General features: G+C 40.2%; 1 protein-coding gene and 1 long non-coding RNA gene across 2 annotated transcripts in view; one reads left to right on the top strand and one right to left on the bottom strand.

Moving 5' to 3' along the window:
• The window catches only part of LOC140686475 (uncharacterized), a 196,984-nt gene extending 192,971 nt beyond the window's left edge, over positions 1-4,013 (bottom strand). The window contains exon 1 of the long non-coding RNA XR_012060329.1: positions 3,927-4,013. This is a non-coding gene — a long non-coding RNA (uncharacterized lncRNA). The remainder of the gene's footprint in view (positions 1-3,926) is intronic.
• Positions 4,014-6,732: 2,719 nt separating this feature from the next.
• The window catches only part of LOC102525247 (myosin-13), a 59,621-nt gene continuing 54,129 nt past the window's right edge, over positions 6,733-12,224 (top strand). Inside the window, exons 1-4 of the mRNA XM_072940741.1 lie at positions 6,733-6,816; positions 7,326-7,444; positions 10,245-10,357; positions 11,775-11,868. The gene's annotated coding sequence lies outside the window, so the exon portion shown is untranslated. The remainder of the gene's footprint in view (positions 6,817-7,325; positions 7,445-10,244; positions 10,358-11,774; positions 11,869-12,224) is intronic.

Here is a 12,224-nt window from a genome sequence, read left to right as displayed (position 1 = left end):
AGGACTTCTGCCTTTACTCAGAGTGAGATGGGAAATCTTTGGAGGGTTTTGAGCAGAAGAGTGATACTAACATGCATTTTAGAAGAATCACTCTGACTACCGTATTGAGAATAGACTGAAGAGGGCAAAGGTACAAACTGGGAGACCAGTTAGGAGCCTACTTAAAAAAAAAAAAAAAAGCAAAAAACGACAGTGCCTTAGACCAAAGAGACAGCATTGGGAGATGATGAGAAGCAGAACGATTCTAGATGTGCTGTGAAGGCAGCGCACGTAGGGTTTTCTGATGGATAGATTAGATGGATGAGTGGGTCAGAGAGAGAGAAAAAACTTATGAAAAGAGGAAGAATAAGACAAGAAAGATTTGGTGCAGTATAAACATGAGGAGTTTAGTCTTTAGAAGGAGAGGAGGAAGTAGAGCAAAAATGCAACCTAGACAAAATCTGCATTTTATGCACTCCTGTGCCTCTTCTACCTTCCACCATCCACTCTCCCCTGCCTCCCAACCCCTATCAGCCTCACCTTACAGTGCAAACTGCACAGGCCACAGTCTCAAAAATGTCTGAAATGAATAATAAAAGTTTAAAACAAAAAATTTCAAAATGCTCTACTAAATAAAATTTTGGATCAAAAAGGAAACCAAAAATATAATCATAAAAATTTCTGGAAGTAAACACAAGAGTAAATCTTTGTGACCTTGGTTTACACAAAGATTTCCTAGATGCCCACATCAAAAGCAACAAGAAAAACTGATAAACTGAATTTCATCAAGACTGAAAGTTTCTGCACTGCTAAAGAGAATGAAAAGACAAGCCACCGACTGAGTAGAAGTACTTGCAAATTATATCCCTGATAACAGACCTGTGTCCAGAATATGTAAAGAAATCTAAAAATTCAATAAAAAGAAAACAAATCATCCAATTTTTAAAGAGGCAAAAGATTTAAACATTTCACCAAAGAAGACATACAGAGAGCAAACAGGCACATAAAAAATGCTCAACATCATAAGTCATTACGAGAATAATAATTAAAACATAATGAGATATCACTATACACCTATTATAATGGCTAAAAGTCCAGGTGTTGGCCAAGAGGTGGGGGAACTAGACCTCTTGTATCTAATAGCAATAATGTAAAATGGCACAACCACTTTGGGAAACAATTTGGCAGCCTTTCAAAAAGTTAAGAAATTATCCGTTTGTTGCAGTCATTCCACTCCTAGTTATTTACCCAAGAGAACTGAAAACATATGTCCACGCAAAGACCTTAATACAAATATTCATAGCGTATTTACTTGTAATAGCACAAAACTGAAAACAACCCAAATGTCCAACAGCAGGTGAGTGGATAAACACATAGTGGTAAATTCACATTATGTAATACTATACTACTCAATGACAAAAAGAAAAACTATTAACACAGACAAAACATGGAAGGATCACAAAATAATTATGCTAAGTGAAAGCAGTCAGACCAAAAAAAAAAAGTGTAGACACTATTATTCCATTTATATAAAATTCTAGAAAGTAAAAATGAATCTCTAGTGACCAAAAGTTGACTAGTGGTTGCCTAAGGATGGGAGGTAGGGTTTATGAGAGGCACAGAAGGATAGTAGGACATGTTACAAAGGGCTAGGAGAAAACTTTGGGGGATAATGGACATGTTCTTTATCTTGATTCAGATGACTGTGCCACAGTGTATACATATGTGAATACTCTTTAAGTATGTACAGTCTGTTATACATCAAATAGACCCATAAAGCTGTTATAGCTTTGTAGTGATCAAAATAGTGTGGAATAGGCTCAAAAACAGACATATGGATCAATGGAACAGAATAGAGAGCCAGAAATAAACCCACACACCTACGGTCAACTAATCTTCAACAAAGGATGCAAAAATACACAATGGAGAAACAACAGTCTCTTTAGGAAGCTGTGTTGGGAAAGCTGAACAGCTGCATATAAATTAATGAAGTTAGAACACCCCCACACCATACACAAAAATAAACTCAAAATGGCTTAAAGACATATTTAAGACATGACACCAGAAAACTCCTAGGAGAGAACACAGGCAAAATATTCTCTGACATAAATCATATCAATGTTTTCTTAGATCATTCTCCCAAGGAAATAGGAATAAAAGCAAAAATAAACAAATGGGACCTAATAAAACTTAACACGCTTTTGCACAACAGAGGAAACCATAAATGAAACGAAAAGACAACCTAAAGACTGGGAGAATATATTTGCAAATGATGCAGCTGATAAGAGCTTAATTTCCAAAATACACGAATAGCTAATACAACCCAATAACAAAAACATCAAACAACCCAATCAAAAAATGGATAGAACACCTAAGCAGACATTTCTACAAAGAAGACATCCACATGGCCAAGAGGCACATGAAAAAAAGATGCTCAACATCGATAATTATTAAAGAAATGCAGATCAAAACTATAATGAGACATTACCTCACACCGGTCAGAATGGCCATCATTAAAAAGTCTACAAACGGTAAATGCTGGAGAGGGTGTGGAGAAGAGAGAACCCTCCTACACTGTTGGTAGGAATATAGTTTGGTGCAGCCACTATGGAAAACAGTATGGACGTTCCTTAAAAAACTAAAAATAGAGTTGCCATATGACCCAGCAATCCCACTCCTTGGCATACATCCGGAGAAAATTCTAATTCAAAAAGATACATGCACCTCAATGTTCACAGCAGCACTATTTACAATAGCCAACACATGGAATCATATCCCAGTTGTGTGCATGTTAAAAAAAAAACTGTGTATGTGTTTAGAAACATGGGGGGAAAGGTGTAAAAGTACATAAACCAAAATTTAGGTAGAGATTACCTCTATGTTAAAATTTCAAGAGTGATTTAAATGTTTCCTTCCGTATATTTGATTATATTTTTCAGTCTTTCTACAATGCGTGCCTTACTTTTGGAATTTTTTTTTAAAGACTCATATTTTTAAAATACATAAATAGAAGGAACCCATTCCTTAAGAGTATTTCATATCCACGTCTCAACAAAAACATGGATATAACTGACAACAGAAAGGTGAAGAGAGGGTCATTTGATGAATGAGGCCATTAGCACAACTGCTAAAAGCTGCTGCCTTTCATCCAAGCTTTCCGTAGGGATTAACATTCCGGGGCTAACAGAGCAGCTGTCAGCAAGCAAACTTAAATTCTGCCTCCTGGCTGTGACAGGGATTTGGGGACATGTTACACACACCAGTGTCCCCAGGCACCTTCACTGCGGACTTGGTCGGTCACATTTTCCTAAGTGGGAAGCAAAAAAATCAGCTATGGGCAGATGGAAAGAGCCTTACTTAAGGATGGAAATTACCAGCCTGATTCCTCCTTCCTGCCTCCAAAGACCACCAAGACGCTGCTTCCTGAGTCCATGAGAGAAAAAGGAAGTCTTCCCTGATGAAGGAGAAAAACCTTACCCTTGGAGAATACACCCAAATCAGGGCTTTTCTTAGATTATAGTACCCTAACCTTCACAAGATGGGGGACTATTTTCCCAGCTCCTAACAAAAACTATGGCTGATGGTTCTCTCGAGGAAAACTGAGGTTAAACACCAAGGGAGCCCTCAAAATATGAAAAATATTGCTAAGAGCACGAATGGGAAAGGTGGTACCTTTTGAGCAACAGAATCATAATTTTTTCTAGAATATTCTGAAAAATAATTCAATTGATAGCCACAAATTTTAGCACCCAAAACGGATTTAGCCCAATATATTACATAGGTATATGTATAGACAATGTAATAACACTTATATATACACTGAGAAACTTCAAATGGAATTTGGCGAGTTAAGAATTTTCAAAAATTTACATGTGGTCCCGTTACGTCAAAAGCCGCGAGTTCAAATTCCCTCACCGCGTCCGATTTCACACCCTCCCACCACACACCGTTACTCTCTGGAGTCGCGAAGCTGACAAGGAAGGCCTTCCTCTCTCACAAACTCGCAAACGCACACTCACTGGCCAGCTCCCACCACCGTCTCCAGGCTCCTTCCAATCATGGCGCGAGCACTTCCGGCCTTTTATTCCGGCCGGCTCGCTCCTCCCATGATGCCCTGGAGCGCACCGGAAGTGATTCCTTTCCTCGCTGGGAAATTGAAACCAGGTGTTTTCTCTTGTAGCCATTGGGCGTTTCTATCAAAGCCCACAGCTGCTGATTTTTCCTGCGTTGTGAGTACTGTGACCCACCCACCCACCGCCCCCACCCCTTACCAGATCGTAAACTGAGAGATCTAACTTATCCCCAGTGCCTGGAACAGTGTCTTTATAAGCCATTTGTTAAATGATCAGCAGATGTTCACTAAATTGTTTTTGTTTGACAGAATGAAGCAAAGCTGGGTAGAAAAAGAGCTGATAAAAGGGCCAGCCCACAGCACAGAATAAGGAAGAATAAAGTTGCCTTTGTAATAACAGCCGGCATTTAAAACTTAAAATCCTTACCTTTGTTTACAAGGCTCTAACCATCTGGCCCCTGGCGGCCTCTGCCGCTTCTTACTACTTACTGTATTCCTCGCTCCTTTCACTCCTGCCCTACCGGCCTTTATTCCGTTCCTGTGCAGGCACGTTCCCCTCCCAGAGCCTTTGCATTTGTTTCCTCTGCCTGGAATACTGCCCCCTGTTGAAATCCCCCTGGCTCACTCCTTCACAAAGTGTCTGCTCAAATATCGCCTCTTCAAAGAAACTCCCTTATCGAACTATTTAGACACTGCACAGCCACTGTTTCCTCATCCTAATTTTCCTTTCCTTCAGAGCATTTGTCACTAATGGACGTTAGAGATCTGTGTGTTTGTTGTCTGTCTCCACATACACACACACTAGAACAGAATTCCCACGAGGGCAGAGACTTTGCCTGTTCTGTTCCCTACCGCTTAAAATCCTCACAGTAGGTAGTAAGCCCTCAGTGAATGTTTAATGAATAAACGATTGAATGAATGCATGCTCACTGTTACTGGCTCTGGCTCTGAGCGTGACAGATTCAAAATTAGTAATTTCACATGTGCTTCCAAAAAGTAGCCTATCATCAATTCATTAACTCAGTTGTCACAAGGACCCTAGGAGTTAGATATTGTCGTTATCCCCATTTTACAGATGAAGAAACTGAGGCTCAGAAAAATTGAATAATTTGCCCAAATTCACATAATTTAAATAATAAAGTTAGGATTTGAACCCCAGTATTCTGAATTTCAAAGTCCATTGTTAGTTACTACATTATCCTGTGGATATTAGCAATGTAAATATACATTTTGGCTATGACCAGCAAAGGATGTATCTTTTTTTATAGGATACATGATTTTGGACCCCAAGAGTAGTAATTAAAAGTAATTGGTCATGCTTTTCTTAGTTCTAATGAGGTTTTAAGCAACTGAAGCAACCAAAACACAACTAATAGACAAAAAGGGGCAAATGGCAGAGACCTTAACTCTCACAGGCATCAGTCAAGGTTATAAGGCCAGACAGAGAAGTCTGTAGTTTACTGAGCAATTTCATCTCTGAATACAATGTTCCCAGGCCATGCAGACTCCTTCTCCATGTTGTTTTCAGAGAAGGATGCCTGGTTTGTGTGTAATTCTGAGAAGCGTGTATAATTCTGAGAGCATTAGTGTCTTACAGGATCTTGCAAAGCCAGAAGCAGCTGTCTTGGAGTGAAAAGACAAACCGGACTTGGAGTCGAACTGAACTTGTTCTAGCTCCCACTCTGCCACTTACTAGCTGTATGATTAGTCCTTTAATCTTGCCAAGCCTCAGTTTTCCCACCTGTAAAACTGATAAATCTATCTCCTCTTTGAGATTTTAAGGAAAATCAGTTTAAATAATGCTCTGGATAATCCCCTATCAACTTTTCGCTTTGCAAAATTTTAGTGTGTAAATGCTAGCAGTGAAGAAAGTTATGTATTGCACGTGAGAGAATGAGAAGGGGGTCTACCTAAATAATTAGCATTAAATAGGTAAACTGCCCAGAACCTCAGTTTCTGATTCTGGAAGGTCAGGGTTAGATTAGGTAATATTCAAGGCCCCCTCCAGTTCTGGAATCTAATATTCTCACTCAGCTTTTTAAATTAGGCAATTAGATACAAATTTGTGTCATTCATTAATGTACCTGTACTGTGATGTTTGCCCAGAAATTTCTGTTTCTGGCTGGGGAACTTCTTGCTGCTTTTTGAAATTCCATCTGTCATGTAAGCTCTTAGATAGTCGTGCAGGGTAAGGTATGATCCTGCTATCAGCACAATTAATTGCCCTTGCTTCTCAAGTAGCCCTCTGAGGAATGACCTTGATTACACTTGTTTCCTAGTCCTCGCTATCTGGCCTGCCTACTGCTTTCTCCACCCAATTTCCTCTGAATGCATCTTATATAGTGATCGGTGGGGAGATTTGCTCCTAGGGAAATCAGGAAAACGCTTTCCTCCTCCTTAACACCTGCCCTCCTTAATCCTTGCCTTCAGAGCTTCCACCCCCACCATCCTGCTGACATTAACGTCAGATTCACCTCTCTGACCAACCCAGTGCCCTTTTCCTGGTCCTCCTTTTCTCCATCTTCTCTGTAAAGCTTTTATAATATCCTCTCTCTTGAAAATACCACCTCCCTTGACTTCTTTTGACACTAATAAAGTTCCCTTCACTTTAGAGTTGACAAAATGATTTTGTAACAAGACTGGAGAAAACTCTCATTGACACACCTCCTCTCAGGCTTGGGAGAGATGGGATGATGGTAGAGACACGTGCATTGTGGACCACAGGATGGTGGTGGGATAAAGATGGAGCCCCTAAAAGGAAATATGTGAGTAAAAATATTGGTCACCAAACTGTCTAAGGATGAAAATGCTCTTCTTTACTTGAGGACTTTTGTTGAGTAACCAGATGAGCAGGAATGCAGGTCTGTGGCAGAGTTAAGTGGCTCCACACAACAGAGAAACAACACAGCACCAGTAGGGGTTGAGGGGAGATATCTAAGCAGAAAAAGGAAATAAACCACCTGCATCAGTGTGAAAGAAAATGGACTTTGTAGAGCTCACATTTCTGATGGAAACTTCGAATACTTTACTCTATGGTATGGAATATAATCCTCTTCTAGTCTCCTCCACAAAATCTTCCGTCAAGTCCACATTGCTCATGTTTTTTGTGCTAATGGATTATTTAGCACAAGGTTGACACAGACCGAAACATACTGTTAGGCAAGGGCTGGAAACAGATTGCTCACAGAGAACTACCACTAGACAGTATCTCACTGGATCCCCAAACTATCCTCATGACTTGGGCAGAAATAGAATTATCTTTCTGGTTTTGCAGCTGAAGGGGAAAATAACACAGTTGCCAAGAGAGGTGATGTGACTTCCCACAGTCAGTAAATGGTAGAAGTGAAATATAGATGCATCGGGCTCTTCCAACTCCAACGAGATCTCACTCAGGTATTTACTTACCCACAGAATGACCCTTTTTCTTCACCCTTTCCATCTTCATTTCCTCCTCCCACATCTTAAACATGCAGCCTTTCTCTGAGAACTCAACCTTCTTAATAAGTTCAGCTGTCACCTCCATATGGGTGACACCCCCCAGCCCCCACCCCCAACAAACACACACACAGACCTGTATCTTCGGTCTTGACTTCTCCTGTAAACTCTGAACCTTTCTCTCTACCTACTGATGGGACATCAGCATCATTTCAACCTCCATCTGTCCAGAATCTAAACTCTTCTTTTCTCCTTCTGTATGTCCCCTGGGCTGCTGTCATGCCCTTAGATTTCCAGGCTGAAATGAGGGCTGGATGAAGGGCAGGATTCGCTGTTTCCTCCTCCTTCCTCAAACCCAGCAGTCACTAGTCCTGTGGATCCTGACTTCAGGGCATCCCTTGGGTTTTCTCTTTACTTTTATTTTTTTAAACATTTTTTATTGAGTTATAGTCATTCTACAATGTTGTGTCAAATTCCAGTGTAGAGCACAATTTCTCAGTTACACATGAACATACATACATTCACTGTCACATTCTCTTTCGCTGTGAGCCATCACAAGATCCTGTGTATATTTCTCTGTGCTACACAGTACAATCTTGTTCTCTTTACTCATTTCTGTACTACTTAATCCAGACCCTCTCCATCTGACACCATGATTATTTTTGGTATTCAGTGCAAGTAGATATTACTTTCATTTTTAATATATATCGAGTGGATTTTAATATGCTGATATACCATAGGTGGGGCTTCAAAAAATAAGCCTAGAGCTCAGAGAGGTCTTATATTGGCCCAACATATTCCCTTCACCTCCCAGGGTTCTCATTACTCCTAAATGGGACAATGAGGCAGAAAACTTCAAGCCCACACAACACTCTTCTGCAATCTGCACAATGGACTCGGAGACCCAACAGCACAACGACTGTGAAAGCCAGCCCTCTGGTGCTAATTGAGAGTTTTAACCCAGATCTGAATTCACAGGGACATCCAGGACTTAATTCTAACTGTTTAACTGCCCACCAACCCCCATAACTCATATCAGAGCCTGTGTAATCATCTCAGCAAGTTTTACACTGAGATACTTTAAATAGGTGCTAAGTGGTTCTAGGACTCCAGGTTCTCCCTTCTCCAATATATCCTATCATTAGTTCTATATATATATATATATATATATAGAGAGAGAGAGAGAGAGAGAGAGAGAGAGAGATGTGTGTATATATAGAGAGAGATATATGTATAGATATATATAGACACATATATTTACTTTTCTGCTCAAAAACCTTGCAACGTTCCCCAGTGATCTCAGAATGATGTCCTGACTCCTTCCCTGGGCATTGGCAGCCTGTCAGAGACAGGCTCAGCCCACTTCCCCAGCCTCACTTCCATATAACCCCCAACCCCACCCCAACCCTGCCGGGTCCACCTTCCTGAAACACACCCTCGGAAGCCTTGTTTCTAACCACAGTCCCTAAGACCCTAGCCTAATGTTAACTTCATGGTCTGAAATGTGTAGCTATCAAGCGGATTCTTTAGCAGACTAAATCTTTCGTCACTGAAGTGTTCTGAAATTTATCTTGATGTTTAAAAGAAAAGTTCTCCCTTAAAGTAACTTTCATCTTCTGGGATCTACTTTTTAAACTTTCCATCCCCTGTAGTTATCAACTGCATGTACCAAGCCTCTAGAAGGTAGTAACAGAACTAGTAATAGATTGTGGCAAACAGTAATAGGCCTCCCTGTTCTCTTAAGTCTGCTTCCTTCAAGAGAGAGAAGAGGAAAGGGGGAAAAGTCAGTCTTGGAATCAGCAACCCAGCATGTCCGTTCTGCCTCTGTTTCATACTAGCTGTGGGTCCTTTTGATCCATCACTTAACCCCCTTAGGCCTCAGTTTCCCCATTTGGAAAATGGGAATAATAATGATATAAATAGTATAACCCCCTAAGACTTACAGAGAATATTAAATAATAAAATATACAAAAATGTTATGTAAAGTGGAAAGTACCACGAAAAGGTTATTATTATCTCCACAGTCACCACTCCCCTTCAGATCTCTTTTCTCTTCCAAAGCAATGTCATTATCATTAAAAACAACTCTGATAATATTGTACATACACAGTATACCTCATGGGTTTCAGGTGCATGGTACACACCTCTAATCCTCTATGAAGTGCACTCATCTTGGACTTAAGTTAACCTTGGAGAAGTTCTTTATCCTTTTCATGTCTATGTACTCTCTCCCTGTGCCCATTATCACCTCCTTTGGAGCAGTATCCCTATGTCGTGTCTTCATTCCCTGTTGCCAGCACTGAAAAGTGATGGGCTTGCAAAAGTAAAAGGTTATAGGCATTGGCTCTAGAGCCAGAGAGGATTTGAATCCCATTTCTGCCACTTACTAGCTGTGTGGCCTTGGGCAAGTTACTTTAAACTCTCAGTGGCCCAATTTCTTTGACCATAAAAATGGGAATGATATTAGCACCTACCTCAAAAAACTTTTATGAAGCTTAAGTGAGCCAATCTGGATAAAGACAATATGGTGCCTGGTGAGTTCTTAATAAATGTAAACTATTCTATGAAGTGAGACTGAGTCTGTTCTTTTCTGCCTTATCAGTCCAGCCCTCTTTTCAACACAGATTCCCCATACATCGTCTTGATTTGCTCATTCACAGAAACAAACCTTACTGAGCGTCTGCTACATACGAAAGGCTGTCCCTTGAATCAGAGCAGCTGTGTTTATGCCTCATAGCTCTCTGTTGCTTTCTTCTAGGCCACATGGTGCTAAGAAACAGAGACAACTTCCATGTGGATTGCAGCCTTCAGCCTTCTCCTCTTGTTTTCTAGAGCAGAGAGTAAGATGGTGTTCCAACATCAAATCACCAGGTACAAAAAAGTTCTTCATAATTCTTTACCGAAAGGCTTCTCAGATTCCTTAACATGCTCATATTTATGGTGAATCTCAACAGGGGACAGAGTTGACCACATTTCCTGAACTCATTTCACCATAGGAACTTTTGATTTCTCTCAGAATCAGCATCCCATCAAATCTACTTTGGAAAGTGCTGTGTGGAAGTCCTGTTCCTATGTCTTCCTCTTCTGCCCACAATGTCACTTTGAGTAATGCAAACTGTCCTTTGAAAATGCCTCACCTACATAAGACTACCCACTGGAAGACTGGAGAGGGAATTTTTTTTTTAATTGAAGTGTAGTCAATTTACAATACTGTGTTAGTTTAAGGTGTGTAACAAAGTGATTCAGTTATTTTTTCAGATTATATTGCATTATAGATTATTATAAAATATTGAATATAGTTCAGTAAACATTGATCATGTACAACGTAAAAAAGTCAGACCATATTTTGTCAACGGCTCTAAATTCTACAATGTACTGTTGTTCCCACATATTCAAACATCACTTATTTAGTACAATCTATTACTATTTCTATTACTATTTTCTAGAGGCATGATATTGATAACCCCCAAGCAAACATAAGAGTTGTCACAAAGACAATGTATTTTCAATAGACCCCTCTAGAACTTCATTGGGCATTTAGTGACTCAACTTTGTAATCTGTTTCCCATTCTAGAGCAGATTAGAAAAAGCAAACTCAGGCTAGTAGAGGCAAACACACTGCAACCACAGAAAGAATTACAGCTGAGTATTTTGCCATGAAGGTGAAAATGTGAAAACTAGAAAGGAGACACAAAAATTCATAGCAATCAAGGAACAATTAGTGCAGGGCAAAATCCATGAAGAAGCTATTAAATCCCTGACAACTTCATTCCAGCACTTCCCGGACCCCTGAGTGATGCAGGAAAAGATAAATTCTATTCAAGATACTAGATTAAATAAAACAAGATAATACGTAATACATTTTAGAAAAGTTTTCCATCTACAATGGATTTTTTTTAACTAAAAATAAATAAGTAAGAATGGAGGTGTTACATGGCCAATTGGATGTTTTCCAGAAATTTCTGAGAAGAAGCACACACTGTCTCATGTTTACACTGCGGGGTAAATAAGATGGAGTTAGCATCCGTGCTATTGATCACCCATTGCTTGACAACTCCTCCTGTCGCTCTGCCCTTCGCTGACCTTCTTAGCACACTCTGCCCCAGTTCCACTCAGCACCTAGGACTCTTTAAGTCTCAAAGATCTGTGTCCAGCATCAAAATCCCTAGGCAGCTGACTTGGCATTATCAGCCTCCGCTGGTCACTTATCCAAGTAACTTAACAAGAGTGAGAGATCAGGGCTACGACGCATTTACATCTAATGAGTAAATGGTTCTCCCCCAAACAGAGCCAAGTCAGAATGCTGGGCTAGCAGATTCAGGACGTATAAAGGGAGCTGGGGGGCCACACTCCTGAAACTGCTCTGACCGCATCATCGCAAGGTAAGTGCTCGCCAGCGCCCACTTTTTTGTCCCTGTAGCTGTGATTACCACTGATCTGGTTACCAGTCACGCAGAGAAGGCAACACAGTAGCGTTTGCTGAGGACCTACTAAGCATAAAGTACTGTGTTAAGGGCAATACGGGAGACAAGGAGGCAAGGCCTTTTAAGAAGCTTCTACAAACAGTAAAAAGACAAGAATATAAGCAATTATGAGACAAAAATTTAACCTGCAGGATAAAGCCGAATAAAATGCGTACTTACGTCTCTAATTGTTTAGGTCAATATTATAGCATTCAGTCAACAAATAAACATGTTCGTTTGTGATATCTCTTCTGTGATTGCCTTGAACTATTACT

This window comes from Vicugna pacos, chromosome 16 (genome assembly GCF_048564905.1).
Source record: "Vicugna pacos chromosome 16, VicPac4, whole genome shotgun sequence".
Classification (NCBI taxonomy): Eukaryota; Metazoa; Chordata; class Mammalia; order Artiodactyla; family Camelidae; genus Vicugna; species Vicugna pacos.
Note: the sequence above shows the minus strand (reverse complement) of the source record. Positions and strands in the feature narration are given on the sequence as shown.